This window comes from Lotus japonicus, chromosome 2, assembly GCF_012489685.1.
Source record: "Lotus japonicus ecotype B-129 chromosome 2, LjGifu_v1.2".
NCBI classification, from domain to species: domain Eukaryota; kingdom Viridiplantae; phylum Streptophyta; class Magnoliopsida; order Fabales; family Fabaceae; genus Lotus; species Lotus japonicus.
In genome coordinates this window covers 29,644,835-29,667,877 of record NC_080042.1, presented here as the reverse complement: position 1 = coordinate 29,667,877, position 23,043 = coordinate 29,644,835, and the positions used below count along the sequence as shown (strand labels likewise).

The window sequence follows — 23,043 nt, the reverse complement described above, 5'->3', positions numbered from 1 at the left end:
AACTTAAAGTCTCTAAAAAAAAAATACCCTAAGGCAAATGTCGATTCTGCGACAAAAATGAATTAATCAAAAGAAGAAGAAGATACTTTGGAACTCATGGTTCCCGGCTAAACTTTAGATAGCCAATCAATAAACTGCTCATCGAGCGAAAAGGTACCGAAGTACTTGGAAACTCATAGTCTCCGGCTAAACTTTAGATAGCCAAACATTAAACTGCTCATCGAGCAAAAGAGTTTTCAACATACTCGAAGACTTGTATATTTCCTCAAAACGTGGACTCGACGACACTTCTCATATTTCCCAAACTAATATTCGGGCTCTAAGCTCTTATCTAAGGGTATTATTATTGTTCAAAGGATTTAGAAATTGATTAATGTCTTATGAGTTTTCCGTGATAAAATAGTTTTCATTTTAATCTTATAATACTTCCTAAGAGTTTTCAGAGATCCCACAATCTCAAATAATACCCTGAGAAGGTCTCGATCCATTAAAACATAACAAGGTCCGAACTCCGTTCGTCCTTTAAAACTCTCTCAAAATCTCATAAAAATTTGGCATGACCTGCCCGTAATCCTCACTCCTCAGAATCTCATGTATAAGTGGAATAGCATAAATAAAACAGCTCAGTCAAAAGCATAAACAACATATTCCAACACATCCTAAGTTAACCATGTAGCACGTAGCATGTGAATCATTTAGCACACAATATCATGGCATCAAATACTCAGCAAGGTCGGCCGAAGCCTCAGAGAACAATTCAGACATTTAGCAATTTAGTGCATAACACATAAATCAAGTCGAATTTGTCGACCCCTAAAGCATTATCTAGTAATTCAGAGAGTAGCCCTCACCGGTGGGTCTTCCAGCTTCTTCCTCAAAATGTTCTTCAAGCTCTTCTCCTTGATCTCTGGGAATCTCCTCAAACGAACCTTAAGCAAAAATCACAGAAATCAACACCAAGAGTCAGAAACTCAGCAATCAAAGAGTCCTAGGGTTACACGGTACACTTCTACCTCCGTGGTACGACAATCTAACGCGTTAAGACAAGTTTTCGAAAAATCGGATTCTCCCCCCCCTTGATATAGCTCTCGGCCACTTCCTTTAATTGGGAGGGTCGATTTTTCTTCGATCAAACTTGGTTCCTAGGTTAACATAAGCCGTAACTAAGACGGTTCTAGGCTCGGAAAAATTTTCGGATCGAAAACTGATATAGGGGTAGTTTGGTCATTATTTTTAGCTCAAAATTTCAAAATTGGATTTTTGAAAAACAAATTGGATGGGGACGTCCACAACGACGTTTATGACGACAAATCCTACTAGCACTAAGCCAAGTCGATAGATTAGAGCGTAAAGGTTGCGACTTTGCCGAAAAATGGGTATTTAAGGTAGAAATTGATCCCGGCGGCATTTCGTCGACATTTGACAAAATCTAATCCGCAGAACACGCTCAGGAGCATGCAGGGAAGAAGTTTAGACACTGAAATCAGCGTATTTGAACAGTTTTTCAAAAACCTCAAAATTTTGAACTCAGAAAGTCGTAGGAGAAGTGGACAGAAACGACGATTCGAAGGAGAGTATAGTTTACCTACCTCGAGGTCTTCGATTAGTGACGATCGGTGAAGCAAACGGGCAAGAAACGACGAAGATCCGGATCTCTCTCTCTCTCTAGGTGCTCGCGGGTTTGGGGAGGGGAAATGGGTATTTTTTTGCAAAAAATCTAATTTTCAAGCTATTTATAGGTTTTGGAAAAAACGGAAAAAAGATTTTTTTGCGATTCCGATTTTTCCTGCGCGTTCCTCTGCGCATTCTAAGATAGGTTCTGGCGACAGAATTCTAGAACTCAAAACAGGATTCTTGGAATTAAACCAAAAGATCCAAAATCGGCATAAGTCGGTGTAAGTCGGATTATCCCGAAAAACTACTTTTTGCAGTGATCGTCGGATGAGAAAACTTCCTTCTGAAGAAAGATTAGGAATGATGAGAGAAATAGGAGAACGCGGGTGGAATCTTCTTTTGCAGCTCCGAATAGAAAAAGTCTTCATCGTCTGTCGATCTTAGGTTTTCTCGAACTATCAGGGATTCCGTTTCGGCAAACTTCCGAGAATTGGAATTTGACGTTCGTACTTTCCAGGATTTCGCATCGAAATAATTGTTTAAGGACGGAAAAGAGAAGTTCTAACATTTCTCTGAGGATTTTTGGAATTAGTTTCCATCGTGTCCTAAAGCGTAAATTAACTATTCACTAATACCTTTGACCTAGGATTAAGCGTATGTTAGTCGTGCTATAACTCTTATCGGTTTTTCGATAATTCTTGGACTTTTCCTGAACCTTTTTCCTTCACAAATTTATCTTAATCAAATAAACTCTTTTATTTTATTCACTTATCCAAAGCGTTAAAACTTGGGCCTTACAAGTCAAGTTATGAGTTTATTTCTCAAAGTCTCTAGTTTTCAAAATTCTATCCATTCTAAGTTTTCCAAAAACCCGCCAAAAGAAATTCCCGGGGAAAGTCTAAGTATACCAACGAATGGCTAAGTCTCAAACCCCATGTTTGGACTTGCATAGGGTTGTTTCCCCAACCCGAAATATCAACTATCACCAGTTCCATGATTCCCCACTCCGAAGTCGCGTCAAAACGCACAATTCAATAACATCTCAATATCATAAGTTATGGAAAACATCATAACATTAGTTCATCATCATAAGCAACATCAAAGTAAAGTATAAGTCGAATTTATCGACGCCTATCATGCAGTCTTAGCTAATAGTAAGTTGCCCTAACCTCGAGTTGCTCCAGCCTCGTGGTCTAAGTTCCCTTCACACAATCGCTCTGAGAAACCCAAAGTTCTTCAACTGAACCTCGGAGAAAACAAAGCAGAAATCCAAACAAAATCGATTAGCTCGATCACAATACAACTCATTAACGATAGACAAAGCATCGAAGCTTCAGAATACAACAATCGGGTACGAAACGACAAGTTTTCGAAAACGAAACCCCTCCCCTTGACTAAGCTCTCGGCCATATAGAGAAAAGAGCTCCGGCTCTTTTTCTTCGATCTAATCTGTTTACAAGGTAGTTTTAGGGTAAAACTAAGGCAAAGAAACTGTCGGAAAAATTTTCGGACAATCGGATCGAAATACGGCTATACAGGGGCGTTTTGGTCCAAAATAAAAGCCCAAAACCTCAAAGTTAACACTTCGGAAAACAAATTTTACAGCGATGTTCCTAACGACATTTGTCACAGCTAATCCTAAAGGCACGAAGTCTGTAACACCCCGATTTCCGGGTGCCACTTTAGTAACCAAAAATAAACTCTACGCGGAAAACAGGTAATTTTTTTTCGATTGATTCCTTTTAAATATAGCAATAGAAAATAAAGACATAACCCAACCACTAAACTAACCAATATACATCAAATTTAAACATGTACAGCCTCAGCTGCACTCCTACGTCACGCGCACTCGCAGTGACTCCAAAGTAGTGTGCCCGCAGGCAAATATATACAGATTCCGAAGTGTGAGTAAAAGTACCACAAGTACAGTCATCCAAAAGAAAGTCGGCCTCAGAATGGCCTAAGCAAAGACCCCTATGGTCCGACTGACTCACTGTGATCCCTCAGTAAGAGAGCCACACAAAAAGTCATGCGTCGGGAACCTACCCTGTCCCAAAGCAAAACGAATCAGAGCTCTACACAAAATATGACGCATGCCGAGTCCACAGCGAACTGAAGTCGGCAAGTTGAAGCTCAGCTCCATGCGTCGTAGAACTCCTTTCGTCAGACGTCCACGCTCGTCAGTCCGGTCCTCCATGACCCTTCCCCGGTGCGTCGCCTGATGACCCACAAGATCGATCACCCAAGCGGTGGGGGCATGTCGATCAACCAGCTCAAACCTGATCCCCCCCCCGAGGAAGAGACCATCGAAACCCAATCCACCGTCGACGTCTGGCAGCAGGCCGACCGCCCAAACACAAACATGAAACCAAAGCCAATGCGCTAGGGTCAACTCACGGAAATAAGTAGATATACATTCAACATGTGATATGGGGTATAGATATATATGTTGAAATATATATATATAAATAATCCTAGCATGTTATTGGCTCTAACAATGCTTCAATAAATCAAACAGCACACAATTCCAGTCAGAGTGAATGTATGCGTGAAATGCAATGAATGTGATCCGGATTGTGACGCGTTCCCGTTCGCCACAAGTGAAGCATTCCCGTTCTTCAGTATGGATGAACCATTCCCGTTATTCATCCTTGGTGAACCATTCCCGTTATTCACCGTATGATGAACCATTCCCGTTATTCATCATTAATGCAGTGGTGAACCATTCCCGTCATTCACCATGAGATGCACAGGTGAACCATTCCCGTTATTCACCCGATTGATGCAATATGGTTAGCCAAACATCGAATCGTCCTCACCACATAAGTGTTTAGCTCAAACCCAAACTCAAAACAACCCAAGAGTTAGTGTCGGTCAATACAACACAACTCGGAGTCAGTGTCGGTCAATACAACACAACTCCAATAACAAAACCCAAAATCAAAGCCAGAGTCAGTGTCGGTCAATACAACACGACTCGGAGTTAGTGTCGGTCAATACAACACAACCCCAACACCCAAAACCCAGAGTTAGTGTCGGTTAATACAACACAACTCGAATAACAAACCCCAAGAGTACTAGAGTACTCGGTGACTTTCAATCATCACCGTAGCTCACCTCAGTGGCTTTCCCAATTCCAATAACTCTCCAAACCCACAACAAAAGTCGACTTTTCCCCGTCTTTCGCAATCATTTTCTCCGTTAGGTTCCCTATAATTATTCTTTTAGTAAAAACGGTTCGAATTGGATTAGTCAGGTTATGAGTTTATTTCTCAAAGTCTAAGTCTCCCAATGTCTCTAGTTTTCGAAATTCTAATCATTCTAAGTTTTCCGAAAAACCCTCCAAAAGAAGTTTCCCGGGGAAAGTCTAAGTATTCAAACGAATCCCAACGAATGGCTAAGTCTCAAACCCCACATTTGAACTTGCCTAGGGTTGTTCATCCAACCTGAAATATCAAAGATCACCAGATCAATGAATCTCCACTCCGAAGTCGCGTCAAAACGCACAATCCAACAATATCACAATATCACAAGTTATGGAAAAACATCATAACATCAACTCATCATCATAATCAACATCAGATAAAGCATAAGTGGAATTTATCGACGCCTATCATGCAATCATAGCTATTAGTAAGTTGCCCTAACCTTAGGCGCTTTCCTTACTAAGTTGCGACTCAAATCAAATCCAATCATATCTTTGCTTTCCCGTGTTGGCTCACTTTCGTTTGTTCTTTGGCTTCGTCGTCAAGCGCTTCCGTCCTTCGTACCCTTCACAAGTTCACATACTAAACCTTAGCCTCTAAAGTCAAATCTAAAGTTCCAGAACAAACTTAGCCAATCATTCTAGCTCACTTAGGCAAAATGCACAAACTTTATGTTTCAAGGACTAAAGTCCAAAGATAAAATATTTGTGTTTTAAAGAAATGTCCTTAAAAAACACATTTCGCAAACAACTCCTCAACTTTTAAATAATTTAACCCTAGTCCCTTGATAAGCACATAATCACAAAAAGGTCCTCACATAAAAGTAAGTTCTTTTTCAACCCTCAATCTTTAATAAATTTATCAAACAAACCCCAAGACTTATAAAACTTCAGTTTAACCCAAAACTTCTCAGCCTCTTGTGCTTTAATCCTAAAGTTTTCCCACAATAAACTTTTAGTCCTCAAACTTAACTTATGATTCTCACTAAACAAAACAAGTTTCAGAATTGATTTTCCAAACCCAAAACACATGCCATAGGCTCGGCCACGACTACATAAATATGTATAAATTTTCCTTTTTCCCCAAATCACTTCTAAATCCATTTTTAACATTTAAACACAACTAATCAAGACTTAAATTAAAGCTCTTAAAATCCCAAAATCACTTAACTAAAAAAAACAACTTTTAAGAAAATTAAATGGTGAAATCCATAGATGCGATGATGGGGAATAACATTTGTAAAAGCACTTTGGATGGAAGTCATTTTTTTTTTAAAAGCATAACAAATCAAAACTCAACTTTACCCATTAAAAACATGATAAAAGGAGAAGAGACTTTACCATAGAATAGGAAGATGAAGACATGGTGCTGCACAAGAGAGAAATCACGCGAGGGAGGGAAGAGGGACCATTATGTGCGTTTTGGGTGCTGGAATGTGAGGAGAAGAAATTAGCATGGTGGTTATTGTTTGATGAAGGAAGAAGAAAAAGAAGAATAAAAGAAGTGGAAAAGAAGAAGAAGAAAAATGTGATCTGTAGAAGAAGAAAGAAAATGAGAAAGAAAGAAAGAGGAAAAGAAGGTGGTGTGCGTCGGTTTGTTGCTGCCAGGGGAAGAAAAACGTGAAGGAGAAAAGGAAAGTAAAAGTATGGAAGAAAGGAAATGAATAAATATTGAAGTCTGGTGGTGATGCTTCTGAGAGAGATAACGTGAGTGAGGGAGGAGAAGGACGGATGGTTTAGATATTTAGGGAGAGATATTTTAAAACTAGTACGAATTGATTTAGACACCGAATGATTTAACTCATAGAGTTAAGAGAAAAATATAGGGGTGATATATTATTATCCCAAAAATTAAGAGGAACTCTATGAAATGATAAAATATAAATTTGGATCACTTTGGGCAAAATAAAACGATCCATCGACAAGAAAATGAGTAAAAACTGAGCTAAAGAATAACTGTTAGACAATTAGAACAAATATGACATTGTCATATTATGCAATTAATCTAAGTATCGATCCAAGAAAGGGCGATACTTGCATCGGGTTCATTTAAGTGAGAAAATGGCTTGAACGCAGTATGCTTCAAAATATACCGCAAAACTACTTTTTGCAATTGATGTCGGATGAGAAAACTTCCTTCTGAAGAAAGATTAGAAACGTCGAAACAAATCTGGTAACACGGACGGAAACTTCGTTAGAAGTCCCGAATAGAAAAAGTCTTCATCCATCGCTCGAATCTAGGGTTTCGAAGCAAAGAAATTAGCGTCGTCGGACTTCCGAAAAGTGAATACTCTCGTGCGTACAGTCCAGGGTTCCGAAATGAAACGCTGGTCGAAGGAAAAATAAAGAGAACCTTTAAATTTTCCAAGGATTCGAAATATCATTTAATACGTTGCTCTAAAAGCGAAATTAGCCTATTCTGGACACGCTCACCATAAGGCAGGTGTGCAGACGACTCGCACTAATTCCTACAGCGACTACGCAACATTCCTCAAACAATTCCTGAACTTTCTTCTTCATTGATCTTTCTCAAACAACAAACTCCTGTCACGCTTACACTGATTCTACGCGTGAGTCGGAAATTAACTTGTTCTGCAAATCTAGGTCTTACAATACTCCCCTCCAAAAAGAAAGTTTCGTCCTCGAAACTCAGAGTTCTGCGAAAAGTCCGGAATACAGTTCCCTGATCTTGTCTTCCAATTCCCATGTAGTATTGCCCGTCTCATTGTTCCTCATAACCTTTTCTTAAGCAATCTGTTTTCCCCTTAACTGTTTCACTCTTCTATCCCCACTGCTAACTGTCGGCGTCTCAAAAGACAAACCATCATTCAACTTCATGTCGTCTGGCTCGATCACTTGCGTCGGATCTCTGCTTGAAATGATACCGGTTGGCACTCCGTGCAGTCGCACAATCTTAGCCACTTGCTTCTTTACTTTCGGTCGTCCGAAATTCTTCTTAAACTCGGTGCCTCTCTGTCATTTCAAAGTAAATACTCAACTTGTCCTCGTGATCTTCATCTACAGTCCAAAACTCCACTTGTCCGTTCGATAACTCCTAGACGAATCATCCCCTTGGAAACCAATAGTCCATTAAAACACCTCTAACTTCGTAACTATCTTTACACACACCAAGAAATCAAACATCTACTTAGTCACTATTCGACTTAAAGCTCGACTTATGTCCTTATTTCTTGTCCTTCCCTAATCTTATCCCCTTCAACATCAATTTATCCACAACTTATAAGATAATCCTCCTCTTAATATCTAACAATCCATTATTATCGGCTTCTTCCTCAAAACTTCCCTCACACAAACCTATTTACAGTTACTGAAATCCCTAACACTTCGCACAAATCGAGACTTATCCTCTAGAAGATTAAATCATAACTATACCTCAAGGGACTGAACTAGCCATTTTATCATCCGATCCTTCAACATTCTGAGATTTATCTGCTATCGTAACCGCTAACACCATTAAATCTCTTATGTGTACATGAATCTCAGCTCACTAGGTCAACCTTAGCCCTAGGATTCTCATTCAACTTTAGTAAAATTCACTTGTTAACCCTAATATGCATCATCAAAATCCATAACAAAGTCTCATGGACTCTTAGACTCTACGAAACTTGTTCAAATATAACAACCTCAAGTATTCATCTTGATGCTAACACTTTCCTTTCTGTAACTTGATCATCCTCCAATCAATGCAACACTTAGTCTCTCGATCAGAACCTGACAAGGCTTCATGTCTCACACGTTTGAAATAAAATCAATTGGCTTAAAATCTAAACCTTCACTAAGTTTGGACCACCAATATCCTTTAACTCTCCAACACTTCTTAAATGAATATTCATTTCTTTAAGCTACAACTCCTTCCCAAGGAAAATCGATTACTTAACACGAACTTTCCTCTCAATTCCGACTAATCCTCGATCAATTCAAATTCATCTTACACATCCTTCTATCAAAGTCCATAACCAGCTGTGATTCTGAATATCACCCCCTCAATATTAGGTTGATCAGGCCTAATACATTGAAGGTGGAAATTCAGAAAAACCCACTAGTAAGGCCAATGAATTCCTAACATCCAGTAACTCTAGCTCTTTAACTATCATTGACAAGACATGCATCTTCCTACTCAAAGCATCAGCAACTACATTTGCCTTCCCAGGGTGGTATTGCAACGTAAACTCATAGTCTTTGTTAAACTCCATCCATCTTCGTTGCCTCATGTTCAGCTCCTTCTGATCAAACAAGTATTTAAGACTCTTGTGATCGCTAAATATCGTGAAAGTACAACCATAGAGATAATGCCTCCAGATTTTTAGCGAAAACACAATGGCAGCTAACTCCAAATCTTGAGTCGGGTAGTTCCTCTCGTGAGTCTTCAACTGGCTCGAAGCATAAGCCACCACTTTTCGATGTTGCATCAACACACATCCCAAGCCTTGATACGAAGCATCACAGTAGACCTCATAAGGTTCCTCCGGTTGTGGCAAAATAAGCACAGGTGACGTCGTTAATCGTTCCTTCAGTGTCTGAAAACTTGATTCACACGCCTCAGTCCATGCAAAAGGTTGATCCGTCCTCGTCAATTGAGGCAAAGGTCCAACAATCTTGGCAAATCCCTCAATGAAGCGTCTATAATATCCAGCCAAACCCACAAAGCTTCTGATTTCTGTCACTGTCTTCGGTTGCTCCCAAGCCAAAACAGTCTCCACTTTCGCTGGATCCACAGCTATGCCTTCCTTTGAGATAACATGGCCTAAGAAATTGACTTCCTCCAGCCAGAATTCACACTTGGAAGGGTTCGCATACAGCTTTTTCTCTCTCAACACTTGTAAAACTTGGCGCAAATGTCCTTCATGTTCCTTCGCGTCCTTCGAATAGATCAGTATATCATCAATAAACACCACCACAAACCGATCTAAGAACTCATGAAAGATGCGGTTCATGCAATCCATGAAAACAGCAGGTGCATTTGCCACTCCAAACGGCATCACTAAGTACTCGTAGTGTCCGTAACATGTTCTGAATGCAGTCTTCGGTATATCCTCAGTCTTCACTCTGATCTGATGATAGCCTGACTTCAAGTCTATCTTGGAAAATACAGCAGCCCCTCGTAATTGATCCATCAAGTCATCTATCCTTGGCAACGGGTATCTGTTCTTGATCGTCACCTTGTTCAGTTGTCGATAGTCCACACACAATCTCGACCTTCCGTCTTTCTTCTTGACTAAAAGCACTGGCGCTCCCCACGGTGAAACACTTGGTCGAATGAATCCCTTTGCCGAAAGATCCTCTAACGACTCCGCTTCAAAACTAAACGCCCTAAAATCCTACGTATCGTACCCATAAGGAATGTCCCTGAGATCCTAGCCTCCTTATCAACGCGTCGGTAAAACAACTTCCTAGCTCAGCGTGCTATTCTAGACCTCGTGTAACTTCTATAGTTAAATCACGAGCAACTTCGAATAAGGTCCTACTAGGGATAATAATCATAAGATCTTAGTCTAAGTAGTAACTCAAACCATTAGAGCGAAAATCGCTCTGCAGAAAATCAATTTTCACTCTTTGCAGAGTCACACAACCTAGCACAGAAGACCTATTCCCCAAAGACTCCCAAAAGACTCGACTAAGCTCTGATACCACAATGTAACACCCCAATTTCCGGGTGCCACTTTAGTAACCAAAAATAAACTCTACGCGGAAAACAGGTAATTTTTTTTCGATTGATTCCTTTTAAATAAAGCAATAGAAAATAAAGACATAACCCAACCACTAAACTAACCAATATACATCAAATTTAAACATGTACAGCCTCAGCTGCACTCCTACGTCACGCGCACTCGCAGTGACTCCAAAGTAGTGTGCCCGCAGGCAAATATATACAGATCCCGAAGTGTGAGTAAAAGTACCACAAGTACAGTCATCCAAAAGAAAGTCGGCCTCAGAATGGCCTAAGCAAAGACCCCTATGGTCCGACTGACTCACTGTGATCCCTCAGTAAGAGAGCCACACAAAAAGTCATGCGTCGGGAACCTACCCTGTCCCAAAGCAAAACGAATCAGAGCTCTACACAAAATATGACGCATGCCTAAACCTACCCTCCCGGTACCGAGTCCACAGCGAACTGAAGTCGGCAAGTTGAAGCTCAGCTCCATGCGTCGTAGAACTCCTTTCGTCAGACGTCCACGCTCGTCAGTCCGGTCCTCCATGACCCTTCCCCGGTGCGTCGCCTGATGACCCACAAGATCGATCACCCAAGCGGTGGGGGCATGTCGATCAACCAGCTCAAACCTGATCCCCCCCGAGGAAGAGACCATCGAAACCCAATCCACCGTCGACGTCTGGCAGCAAGCCGACCGCCCAAACACAAACATGAAACCAAAGCCAAGGCGCTAGGGTCAACTCACGGAAATAAGTAGATATACATTCAACATGTGATATGGGGTATAGATATATATGTTGAAATATATATATATAAATAATCCTAGCATGTTATTGGCTCTAACAATGCTTCAATAAATCAAACAGCACACAATTCCAGTCAGAGTGAAGTATGCGTGAAATGCAATGAATGTGATCCGGATTGTGACGCGTTCCCGTTCGCCACAAGTGAAGCATTCCCGTTCTTCACTATGGATGAACCATTCCCGTTATTCATCCTTGGTGAACCATTCCCGTTATTCACCGTATGATGAACCATTCCCGTTATTCATCATTAATGCAGTGGTGAACCATTCCCGTTATTCACCATGAGATGCACAGGTGAACCATTCCCGTTATTCACCCGATTGATGCAATATGGTTAGCCAAACATCGAATCGTCCTCACCACATAAGTGTTTAGCTCAAACCCAAACTCAAAACAAACCCAAGAGTTAGTGTCGGTCAATACAACACAACTCGGAGTTAGTGTCGGTCAATACAACACAACTCCAATAACAAAACCCAAAATCAAAGCCAGAGTCAGTGTCGGTCAATACAACACGACTCGGAGTTAGTGTCGGTCAATACAACACAACCCCAACACCCAAAACCCAGAGTTAGTGTCGGTCAATACAACACAACTCGAATAACAAACCCCAAGAGTACTAGAGTACTCGGTGACTTTCAATCATCACCGTAGCTCACCTCAGTGGCTTTCCCAATTCCAATAACTCTCCAAACCCACAACAAAAGTCGACTTTTCCCCGTCTTTCGCAATCATTTTCTCCGTTAGGTTCCCTATAATTATTCGTTTAGTAAAAACGGTTCGAATTGGATTAGTCAGGTTATGAGTTTATTTCTCAAAGTCTAAGTCTCCCAAAGTCTCTAGTTTTCGAAATTCTAATCATTCTAAGTTTTCCGAAAAACCCTCCAAAAGAAGTTTCCCGGGGAAAGTCTAAGTATTCAAACGAATCCCAACGAATGGCTAAGTCTCAAACCCCACATTTGAACTTGCCTAGGGTTGTTCATCCAACCCGAAATATCAAAGATCACCAGATCAATGAATCTCCACTCCGAAGTCGCGTCAAAACGCACAATCCAACAATATCACAAGTTATGGAAAAACATCATAACATCAACTCATCATCATAATCAACATCAGATAAAGCATAAGTCGAATTTATCGACGCCTATCATGCAATCATAGCTATTAGTAAGTTGCCCTAACCTTAGGCGCTTTCCTTACTAAGTTGCGACTCAAATCAAATCCAATCATATCTTTGCTTTCCCGTGTTGGCTCACTTTCGTTTGTTCTTTGGCTTCGTCGTCAAGCGCTTCCGTCCTTCGTACCCTTCACAAGTTCACATACTAAACCTTAGCCTCTAAAGTCACATCTAAAGTTCCAGAACAAACTTAGCCAATCATTCTAGCTCACTTAAGCTAAATGCACAAACTTTATGTTTCAAGGACTAAAGTCCAAAGATAAAATATTTGTGCTTTAAAGAAATGTCCTTAAAAAACACATTTCGCAAACAACTCCTCAACTTTTAAATAATTTAACCCTAGTCCCTTGATAAGCACATAATCACAAAAAGGTCCTCACATAAAAGTAAGTTCTTTTTCAACCCTCAATCTTTAATAAATTTATCAAACAAACCCCAAGACTTTTAAAACTCCGGTTTAACCGAAAACTTCTCAGCCTCTTGTGCTTTAATCCTAAAGTTTTCCCACAATAAACTTTTAGTCCTCAAACTTAACTTATGATTCTCACTAAACAAAACAAGTTTCAGAATTGATTTTCCAAACCCAAAACACATGCCATAGGCTCGGCCACGACTACATAAATATGTATAAATTTTCCTTTTTCCCCAAATCACTTCTAAATCCATTTTTAACATTTAAACACAACTAATCAAGACTTAAATTAAAGCTCTTAAAATCCCAAAATCACTTAACTAAAAAAAAAACAACTTTTAAGAAAATTAAATGGTGAAATCCATAGATGCGATGATGGGGAATAACATTTGTAAAAGCACTTTGGATGGAAGTCATTTTTTTTTTTAAAAGCATAACAAATTAAAACTCAACTTTACCCATTAAAAACATGATAAAAGGAGAAGAGACTTTACCATAGAATAGGAAGATGAAGACATGGTGCTGCACAAGAGAGAAATCACGTGAGGGAGGGAAGAGGGACCATTATGTGCGTTTTGGGTGCTGGAATGTGAGGAGAAGAAATTAGCATGGTGGTTATTGTTTCATGAAGGAAGAAGAAAAAGAAGAATAAAAGAAGTGGAAAAGAAGAAGAAGAAAAATGTGATCTGTAGAAGAAGAAAGAAAATGAGAAAGAAAGAGGAAAAGAAGGTGGTGTGCGTCGGTTTGTTGCTGCCAGGGGAAGAAAAACGTGAAGGAGAAAAGGAAAGTAAAAGTATGGAAGAAAGGAAATGAATAAATATTGAAGTCTGGTGGTGATGCTTCTGAGAGAGAGAACGTGAGTGAGGGAGGATAAGGACGGATGGTTTAGATATTTAGGGAGAAGATATTTTAAAATTAGTACGAATTGATTTAGACACCGAATGATTTAACTTATAGAGTTAAGAGAAAAATATAGGGGTGATATATTATTATCCCAAAAATTAAGAGGAACTCTATGAAATGATAAAATATAAATTTGGATCACTTTGGGCAAAATAAAACGATCCATCGACAAGAAAATGAGTAAAAACTGAGCTAAAGAATAACTGTTAGACAATTAGAACAAATATGACGTAGTCATATTATGCAATTAATCTAAGTATCGATCCAAGAAAGGGCGATACTTGCATCGGGTTCATTTAAGTGAGAAAATGGCTTGAACGCAGTCTGCTTCAAAATATACCGCAAAACTACTTTTTGCAATTGATGTCGGATGAGAAAACTTCCTTCTGAAGAAAGATTGGAAACCTCGAAACAAATCTGGCAACGCGGACGGAAACTTCGTTAGAAGTCCCGAATAGAAAACTCCTGTCACGCTTTCACTGATTCTACGCGTGAGTCGGAAATTAACTTGTTCTGCAAATCCAGGTCTTACAAAGTCGGATTGCGACTTTTCGACATTAAATTTTCGAAATGTGCGCAAAAAGGGTTGTGAATCAGTTTTTCAGATCCTTGACAACTTGATCAAAATCGGCGAATATCGGCGAGTGTTCTAGGCTCTTGGGCACGTACAGAAGATACCCCAAGCGAAAAATCAAGAAAAATGGATAGTTTTACGAAAAGCTCGAAACTTTGAGCACAGAAACAGCTAAAGAAACGCAGTAGAAACAGTGATCAGAGGTAAGAATCAAGCTAGTTACCTCGATACCTTGAAGTAGGAACGAACTGTGCGAAGATCGGTCAAGTTTCGGCGAAAATCTTTCTCTCCTCTTCTCCCCTTAAACTCGCGGCCTCAAGAGTAGAAAATGTGAAGATATTTTGAATTTTTAACTATTTATAGGAAGGTGAAATCGCGGGAAAATGAAAATTTCGCGATTCCGATTTTTGCAGCACGTTCACCGATGAATTCTAAGAGAGATTCTGGCGACAAAATTCCAGAACTCAAAACAAATCTCTAACATTTGGGAAAAACGATCTCTAAATTCCCAAAAGCGGTGTAAGTTAATCTGTCCCGAAAAACTACTTTTTGCTGTGATGGTCAGACGACAAAACTTCGTTCTGAAGAAAGATTGGAAACATCGAAACAAATCTGGCAACGCGGACGGAAACTTCGTTAAAATCTCCGAATAGAAAAAGTCTTCATTCGTGCGTACAGTCCAGGGTTCCGAAATGAAACACTGGTCGAAGGAAAAATAAAGAGAACTTTTTAATTTTTCCAAGGATTTGAAATCTCACTTAAACGTTGCTTTAAAAGCGAAATTAGCCTATCCTGGACAATCTCGCCATAAAGCAGGTGTGCAGACGACTCGCACTAACTCCTAAAACAACCATGAAACATTCCTCAAGCAATTCATGAACTTTCGTCTTCATTAATCTTTCCCAAACAGCAAACTCTTGTCACGCTTACACTGATTCTAAGTGTGAGTCGGAAATTAAACTTGCTCTGTAAATCCAGGTCTTACACTGATGCTCTGCACTATCTAACTCATGACTCTTCAACATGCTTATGAGTTCTTCCAAACTCAACTCATCAAGATCTCTTGAAAACTTCAATGAAGTTATCAAGGGTACCTAGTTTTCAGGAAGGCCTCTAAGAATCCTCTTGACATGATCAGCAGTGGTATAACTTTTCTTGAGGGGTCTTATTCCAGCAAAAATCAACTGGAATCTGGAAAACATATCTTCAATGGATTCGTCAGGTTCCATCTGGAAGGATTCGTACTTCCTGATCAAAGACAACGCCTTTGTCTCTTTTACTTCTTTGGATCCTTCATGAATCATCTTTAAGGAATCAAAGATAGACTTAGCATACTCACGATTTGCTATCTTTTGATATTCTTCAAAGGAGATAGTGTAAGACCCTAACCTTGCTTATGTATTGCTTAAGTGATTTATTGAATAAAAGTGAAATTTCTAGTGAAGTTTGACTTAATTGCTAATCTGTCCGTGACCTTGTGTGAATTTTTGAGAGGTCTTAAAGACCTAATCTTGACAAGCTTCCTTCATGAGAGTTGTAGCTCTCTGAGTTGGCTAAATTCTCTCCTTGGTTTCAGGTCATTCCGACCTCTGTAGCCCGTGATAGTCATGTTTTAGTGACGGAAGGTCAGGCTGTATTGTACTAGCAATTTTGCTAGAAGGAATTTTCTTAATTCCGAATTTATTTCTTTAAAATCAAGGGAAGGAGTTTGCCTTGATTTATTTTATCCTCTTAATCAGTAGTTAGAAGGGTAATTAGTTGGGCTTGGACCATGTTATGAAGGGCTATGACCTTAAATTGAAGGGCACCGAGTTGTTCGAAGGCCAATCTTTGTGCCTTGGCCGAGTATGATGAGGAATGTAGGAAGGGAGACATTAGGTTGACTAGTAATGCAAGAATCAAGGGGCTGATGGGGGTTATGCTCTCTTGATTAATAGAAATCAGATTTCATGGAGAGGATTAATAGCTAATAATGAGCATTGAAGGCTTTGTCTCCATTTGAATTTGAAGTTTTTGTGAATGCTTTGAGGGAGGGTGTTGGGCAACGAATTGGAGGGCAAAATGGGAGGTTTGCTGCAGTTTTGAGAGTCCTAATAAGGCTAAGTTAGAAACCTAACTACATACTCTCATTTTCCCACACAAATTCAGAAGAGAAAAGAAAAGAAAACAAGAGAGAAATAGTGGGAGAGGGTGGCGGCTAGAGAGAAAAAAAGAAGAAGAAGAAGAAGAAGAAGAAGAAGAAGAAGAAGAAGAAGAAGAAGAAGAAGAAGAGGAAGAAGTTGTGGAGGAGCAAGGGTGAGGAGGATATTTCGAGCAAGGAGAGAGCTTTTCATTCATCCTTTTCATCATCTCTCTCATTCCAATCAGCCAAGGTAAGGGTAGAGTCTAGGATTCTATATGTTGGAGGCTTTCTTGATTAGCTTGTCCTTGATCTGAATCTGGTTAGTTTGATGATGTATGAGGGCTGAGGGTAGAGAACATGCTTAGGGTGTTTGATATGTGCAGCCATGAGATTGATCAAAGCTTGATGCCATGCTTATGTGTCCTAGTTGCAAAACTTGTCCAATTTACTATGAGTTTTGCTTAGATCCGATTCATGATGACTCATAAGCCTAAGATTGATTAAATTCTTAATTATTATGATGAGATGTTGCTACTGGAATTTAGAGGAGGAATATGTGCTGTATGTTTGCTGGAACATGGCCTAGAAACCTTGGACTCAAATGGTTAGAAATTAATTTGAAGGTAAAAGTATCACTGCCAGTTTTCTGTACTGGACAGCGAGCTTCAGAGCCTAATATCACCGAATTCTGGGTCTCAGATGAAAAAGTGATAAACTAGAAAGTTGTATATTTTCCAAATAGCTTTCCAGGCATGTATAGTATGTAAATTTCGGCTGAGAAATGAATTCTGGAGACCAGTTTTAATGCACATTGTTCCTGCGGTCTAAATGCTAGGGTTCGAGTAGAAGAGGAACTTGGACAGCAAGGAGCAGATTATCCAAGCTTCATTCTTCCATTCTTTTCAGATCAAGAAATAAAGGTAAGGGCTGATCTCTAGGACATGGGTAGAGTTTAGGGACTTCTATGTGAAAAGCTATGATTTCATGTGTACAAAATGCGGTTTTGGTGGATTGATTGTTGCTGATTGCTACTGGAATTTTTACCATATTTGTGAAGCTTGTGTGATGCCATGACCAGTAGGTTATTGTTTGACAAATGACCCTAGGTCTTGTGTATGATAACCATGATTTTATGCCAAATTTGCCTAGTTTTTCACAAGATTTTAACATGCAATTTGTAACATGATCAATTCTGGATTTTTGGAGAGTATATGCTTATGTTTGTTGGCTGGACATTGACTTGTGAAGTTGAGATGGAAGGAAGGAATAGTTTTGAAAACCCTTGAGCCCTTTAGGGTTCGGCCAAGCCACTTTTGTGGTTGTTGGCAAGTTTTCTTTCTTCCGACTCATGCACAAGTTTATGTGATAGCTTGATTGGTGAAGTTGCCATGAATTAAGTATTGATATGCATGAGAACATGTCTAAGTGCCTTGGTATGACTTATATGTTGTCTATCTTGGTTATTGCCAAAAGGTCGCTCATCTAGCTGTAATTCCTTTTGGTGCTGTGATTATTGTTGTGATTAAGTTGTATAAGTCTTGTGAAAATGTTAAGACTCTAGGTTGACTAATAGAGCCCTAACAAAGAGAAATGGGAACTTAATCGCTTGCAAGTAAATGTGAATAATTGGAAATAGGTCTAGTGAAGACTATGGGCCATGAGAACGATGGTACCGTTAGAGACAAACGGTTACTTGCACGCGAGGGTGTTTTGTGGGTTGTACGGTGTGTCCCCACGTGATTTGGTTGACTGCGGTCACCTTGTGATTCCGTGGACGGACGGTGTGTCCCCCCACATGAATGAGGGTTGTATGGTGTGTCCCCTCCGAGAATTGTTCATCTGCGGATGATCGTGAATATGGCCATTGGTGTTGTGGTGGTTGTGTGAATGGTTAGGTCGTTAGCCTAACTGAACTTGGGTGACTGACTTTGATACAACGTAAAGATTATGCTTATTATACCTTGTTATTTATGAGAATACATGAACATGTGAATGTTTCCATGAGAACATGTGATCTGACCCTGTTATTTGATTATGTGTTTTTTTGGGGGGGGGGGGGTAGATGGTGACCACCACGATATTGGAGACTATCGTGAGATGGGAGATCGTTCTGAGTAGGCCAGCGGAAGACCGGTTCCGGAGTCCGGAGAGTCTACGTCGGCGATGCGGAGCTCTTAGGGAGGAACAGATATGGGACGGTTGTGGAGAGGCAGATCCTTAGGGATGGGACTGTTGTGCTGCCACATCCTCCCGCTAGGTTTCATCAGACTACAGTGGACGAGGAGGAAGAAGATCCTTCGGAGGACACTACAGTGGAGTCACGGTTGGTCGAGGAGGAGGAGGCAGTGGAGTCTTCACCACCAGAGGCCAAGTCGGGAGTCCGTGCGCAGTGTGTACCTGGGCGTCTAAAGTGCTTTAGAGTGGGACCTCGGAAGAGCGTGATAAAGCTGGAGCAGTCTAAGAAGAGAGCGCGTGGAGCGGGAGCTGACGTTCCGGAGCGGGATCAGGATTAGAGGGTTCCTTTCTGTGGGCTGAGAATTCGTGTCGAACTATTATTTATCATTTTTACTTTCGGGTTTTCTTTTGATGTACTTTGATGTAGGGCTTTGGCCCAAGGATACATTCATGTACTTTTGATTTATGGTTCTTTTAATTACGAGTTATTTTATTCAGAAATACATGTCTTATTTATTCCGCAAACTTATTTCGTAAAGTTTCAAGAGTTTCGTAATAATTGAACTTTTGTCATTAAATCAAGATTAATAATTGAACGGCGAAAATTCTTTACGAAATGGTGACGTTTGGTTTACTGTGTGACACTCGAGAAATCGGGGCGTTACATTGTGGTATCAGACACTCTCAGGCTTCTTCACTAAGCTCCAAACATCGTTCTTGGAAAATTGATTCAATTCTTCTTCCATGGCCAGAATCCAATCCTTGTCCTGAAGAGCTTCATCTATGGACTTGGGTTCAATTAAGGACACCAATCCTTTCAGACTGAGCAAGGTCTCTTCAGAGGGTCTGAAGGCAGATCTGGTTCTGACTGGTTCGTCTTTGTTGCCCAAAATCAATTCCTTAGGGTGAGCTGCAGTGATTCTGCTCTTCTTCAGAGTTTGTGAGTTAGAGGGACCAGCTTCTTCCTTTGGTTCATCTTCCTCTGGCTCAGCTTCCTCTGGAGCTTTGCCTTTGTCAGAAACATTAATGCTTAAATCTGCAAACTTTTCAACTAGCTTTGACTGGTCAGAGTCAAGCTTATCATCAAATCTAACATGAATAGATTCTTCAATAGTCTTAGCATCAGTATTATAAAATCTAAAACCTTTAGATCTCTCAGAATAACCGAGTAATAGACACTTAGAAGACTTAGCATCAAATTTATGCAATCTATCCTTAGTATTGAGAACATAACAAACACAGCCAAAAGGATGAAAATAAGAAATGTTGGGTTTTATGTTCTTCCACAATTCATAAGGAGTCTTATTCAGAATTGGTCTCACAGAGATTCTGTTCTGAATGTAACATGCTGTATTTACTGCCTCTGCCCAAAAGTGCTTAGCCATGCCAGTTTCTTGGAGCATGGTTCTAGCCATCTCCTGAAGAGTTCTGTTCTTCCTCTCAACAACACCGTTCTGTTGGGGAGTTCTGGGACAAGAGAAATCATGTGCAATTCCATAGGAATCAAACAGACTCTCAAACTTGTCATTCTCAAACTCTCCACCATGGTCACTTCTGACACGCACAATCCTACAAGCCTTCTCGTTTTGCACTTGAGCAATGAAGGTAGAGAACACAACATGATACTCATCCTTGCGGGTTAGAAACTTTACCCATGTCCAGCGGCTATAGTCATCAACGATAACCATCCCATATCTCTTGCCACCTATAGACTCAGTTTTCACTGGTCCAAAAAGGTCGATATGCAGAAGTTCTAACGGCCTTGAGGTTGAGACAACATTCTTTGCCTTGAAAGGGACTTTTGTGAATTTTCCTTTCTGACATGCTTCACAAAGAGCGTCTGAAGCGAACTTCAGATTGGGTAAGCCCCTGACAAGGTTTAGCTTGCTCAGCTGAGAAATCTTTCTCATACTGGCATGCCCTAACCGTCTATGCCATACCCACTGCTCTTCATTAACAGACAGAAGGCACTTCACATTCTGAGCCTCCAACTCAGATAATCTGATCTTATAAAGGTTGTTCTTCCTCTTGCTGTTAAACAGAACAGAGCCATCGATTTGACTTACAGCCCGGCAGGACTTTTGATTGAATATAACATCATAACCCTTGTCAGCTAATTGACTTATAGACAATAAGTTATGTGTTAAGCCGTCTACCAATAACACATTATCAATGCATGGACTACTATCTACACATATAGTACCAGTACCAACAATTTTACCCTTTTCATTTCCTCCAAAGCCAACTTCGCCTCCAGGCTTAAGTTTCAGCTCTCGGAACATACGCCTTTCTCCCGTCATGTGACGCGAGCATCCACTGTCCAGATACCATGATTGGTGTTTCAGTGGAGCTATCAAGGATATCTACAACATAGATAATCTTGTCCTTAGGTACCCACTTTCTGGGTCCTCTCTTGTTAGTTACCCCAGAGGTTCTGATCACCTTGGGTGTCTCAACATGATATTTTAAAGGAATATTTGCATGATATTTAGTCATAGAGAAAGATCCCTTTTTAAGAGGGTTTTTAGCAACTTTAGCAGGTACAGGATCAGGCAATATGGTACCAGAGGGAACAAAGCATTCATACAAGGATTTAGCTTTTGACACAGAGGGCTCATTTCTAATTGGTTTAGAATAGCCAATGCCATGCATTCCATTTCTGCTTACGCCATAGATCATTGAAGCCATTAAGCTTCTATCCACGCTTTTAGCTAGGAATCTTTGAAAAGACTTTTCATACTTAGATTCATTTCTACAATCAGAGGCATCACAGGCAATAATTTCTTCTAACTTAGCAATCTGGTTCTTAAGCACAGAGTTAGAATTGATCAAGGCATGATTATCATTTTTCAAATCAGAAATAATTTTCTCATGTTCAGAAGGAGTCTTGGAAACAGCAGATAAGTTCTTTTTCAACTTCTTATGCTTAGACAATAAGGAGTTATACTTATCCATAATATCAGACAAGGCATGTTTCAGTTCAGAGGTAGAGAAAGAAGCGAATACCTCATTTTCATCGTCTGAGTTAGGATCTCCTTCTGATTCTGAGTCAGAGTCAACAGCTTCCTTTGACTCTGCTTCTTTGTCTTTGACAATAGCCATAAGTCCTTGGACTTCACCATCAGAGTCAACATCCTCTGACTCTGATTCATCAAAGGTAACCATCAGACTCTTCTTTGTCTTGAAGTGCTTCTTTGGCTTCTTGTCCTTCTTCAACTTTGGACAATCACTTTTGTAGTGCCCTGATTCTTTGCACTCAAAACATGTGACTTCCTTGATTGAAGACTTCTTCTGGCCTGAGGACTCATACTTTCCTTTTGCCTTTCCAGAGCCTTTGTACTTGCTCTGCCTGTGCTTCCAGATGCGGTTGAGTCTCTTGGAGATCAGAGTCAGCTCATCTTCATCAGAATCTTCTGATGCTTCTTCAGATTCCTTTTCTTCAGCTTGAAGAGCTTTTGACTTCTCAACCTTAGCCTTTTCAGATTTAGATTTCAAGGCTATGGACTTTTTCCTCAGATCTTGCATCTCTGAGCGCTTCAGCTCATGGCATTTCAAAATGCTGATGAGTTCTTCTAAACTCATATTCTCAACGTCTCTCGTGAGCTCTATTGAAGTCACTAAAGGCATCCAACTTTCAGGAAGACACCTGATGACCCTTATGACATGATCTTTTGTTGTGTAGCTCTGGTTGAGAGGTCGTATGCCAGCTACAAGCAGCTGAAATCTGGAGAACATTTCTTCAATGGACTCATTTGGCTCCATGATGAAGGATTCATATTTTTGGATCAAAGACAATGCCTTTGATTCTTTGACTTTCTTGTTTCCTTCATGAGACATCTTCAGAGATTCGAAAATGCCTTTCGCAAACTCACGATCTGTAATCTTCTGGTACTCTTCATAGGAAATAGCACTTAGAAGAATTGCTCTTGCTTTGTGATGTTGTGAGTACAGCTTCTTTTGATCTGCAGTCATCTCTGACCTTGGGATCTTCTTGCCATCTGCATCAACTGGACGCTCGTAGCCATCCACAATAATATCCCAGAGATCTGCATCGAAACCCAGAAAGAAACTTTCCAGTCTATCTTTCCAATATTCGAACCTTTGACCGTCGAACATAGGAGGCTTTGCATTGTAACCATCTCTTTGAGTTTCACTGGTGGTGGCAGCCATTTGTTTTTCACACCGGCCCGGATCACTGAACACTGTTAGGTGTGGTAATCAGAACTTTCGCTCTGATACCAATTGAAGGTATGAAAAACGGTAGAAAGGGGGGGGTTTGAATAACGTTTTCAGTATAAAACTTCCACCTTAAAGATTTTGACAAATCTTTCGAGAACTTAAGTGCTAAAGATAAGAGATAGGAAAGCACACAAGGATTTTATCC

The 23,043-nt window shown here is 40.2% G+C and overlaps 2 long non-coding RNA genes across 2 annotated transcripts; both read right to left on the bottom strand.

The window, feature by feature from the left end:
* Positions 1–3,492: 3,492 nt before the first annotated feature.
* Positions 3,493–6,450, bottom strand: LOC130735334 (uncharacterized). The gene is made up of 3 exons (XR_009018397.1): positions 6,161–6,450; positions 5,263–5,385; positions 3,493–3,945 (listed from the first exon to the last, which is right to left on the bottom strand). It is a non-coding gene; the product is annotated as an uncharacterized LOC130735334 (long non-coding RNA).
* A 4,218-nt stretch (positions 6,451–10,668) lies between these two features.
* Positions 10,669–13,757, bottom strand: LOC130735333 (uncharacterized). Its single transcript, XR_009018396.1, has 3 exons — positions 13,380–13,757; positions 12,479–12,601; positions 10,669–11,169 (listed from the first exon to the last, which is right to left on the bottom strand). It is a non-coding gene; the product is annotated as an uncharacterized LOC130735333 (long non-coding RNA).
* Between the last annotated feature and the right edge of the window lie 9,286 nt (positions 13,758–23,043).